The sequence below is a fragment of the Lipotes vexillifer genome, unplaced genomic scaffold, assembly GCF_000442215.2.
Source record: "Lipotes vexillifer unplaced genomic scaffold, Lipotes_vexillifer_v1.1 scaffold664, whole genome shotgun sequence".
NCBI classification, from domain to species: Eukaryota; Metazoa; Chordata; class Mammalia; order Artiodactyla; family Lipotidae; genus Lipotes; species Lipotes vexillifer.
Genome location: NW_006782421.1, coordinates 103,415 through 105,241, shown reverse-complemented (window position 1 = coordinate 105,241; position 1,827 = coordinate 103,415).

Sequence of the window (1,827 nt, the reverse complement as noted above, 5' to 3'; positions counted from 1 at the left end):
GGGAAAGAAAATAGGCTATATGGGTACTGAACATACAGACAGAAAGGGATGGGAGGACCAGGTTAGCACATTCATGAGACATACAAGACACCAAAAATTCGTGAGGATTTACTGTGGCCCCGTGTGCCCTCTGCTCAAGCCAGTTAGATAAAATCCACGGATGCTCAGCAAGTTATCAGGGTTGAGTTACAACTCTAGCCAGGTACCCCAGTCCCTGAGTCTGGTAGAGAAAGTATGAACTGGCTCCAGACACCTATCTGCTCACCCTCAATGCTGGTCCCCACAGCACAACGTCAGAGGGGAAGGCTGGTGCAGAAAAATGGGGGTCGGGACACACGAACGTTTCCCTCTACAGGATTCCGGTAACTTGGTCCTTCCGTCTCAATGGCAGCCTTTCCTAAGAACACGATTAACCTTACTCCCTCTCTTTTCCCTTGCCTCTTGCTATTGGCTTTACGTGGGGTCAAAAAACTGTGATTTCAGCATCTTAATTTGTTCCGTGAGCCTTTCCAAGTTAACCCCTTGGTAGTGGCCTTGGAAGCTACCATTGCATCACAATAATTCCCCACTGACATACCACTAAGAAGTAGAGATAAACATATAAGTCATAAATAAAGAAGGGAGGAAAAGGGAAAGAAAAAAATCACTCAAACAGAAGGCAAGAAAGGACTAAAGGGAATTAAGAAATGACATTTGTAAAATTAGATTCGATTACCTTCTCCTCTGTTTCAAGCATGGACAACCAGCTTCTCATTCACATGCTGACTCACATGGCTCAGTAGTGGCTGAATAGGACACCAGGTTAAGGAGTCTAAAAGCAATCCTCTTAGTGAAGAAAGAGGACCCTCATCTATCAGCAGTCTGCTAAAAGGCACTGGAAATGAGAAGAAGTAATACGAGGAACACATATTTGCCTTTCCTCGTCCAGGTTTTTGAAGCTTAAAAATATCACCACCAATTCCTAGGGCTTTCAACAACTCAATTATATTTTCTTTTATTGTGTGTTTTGTTTTTTTTTTCAGGTGGTACTCTTACACTCAATTCTTGTACCTAGCTAGGAGAAAAGTGAACTTATATACTATTAACTTAAATATGAATATTTATAATATCCACAACATCATCAAAATCATAAGGTAACACATATATATGTATGTATGTATAGTGCTACAGCATAGGAAAGAAGGTACAATGATATGCTTATACCTGGCAAGAGATTTCAGCCGTTATTCAATTTAATTCTACAAATGGTCATTGAGTTCTTACTCTGACATGTGCAAGGCACTCTACTATGGCAAAGCATAGTTCCTGCCCTCAAGAAACTTAGTTATAGTGAAGGAGAAATCCATGCACAGAACCAACCATTCTTTTTCTTTGAGATCAGGGCTTGATCACTGCTAACTTGTCTAAAATTAGTGTAGGACCACATACCATTTTGGGGCAGTCTTGATAAAGCCGTGAGTTACTATTTTATGGCATGTTTGTATATTGTGAGAGAACCAACTGTAAAACAAACAGAGTATGATGTCAGTAGATACTAAGTCTAACTTGGCATCATGGTCATCCAAAAACCCGTTTTTTAAATCGAAATATATTTAGCATACTGTGTAAGTTTAAGGTGTATAGCATGTTAATTTGGTACATTTATATATTGCAGTATAATTGCCACTGCAGCATTAGCTAGCACCTCTTTCACTTCACATCCCATCCCATAATTATCATTTCTTTTTTTTTCTGGTGGGAATAATTAAGATCTAGTCTCTTAAGTTTGATGCTTATAATGCAATATTGTTGCCTTAACACATGAATCATAATTTAGCTGGGCACAGA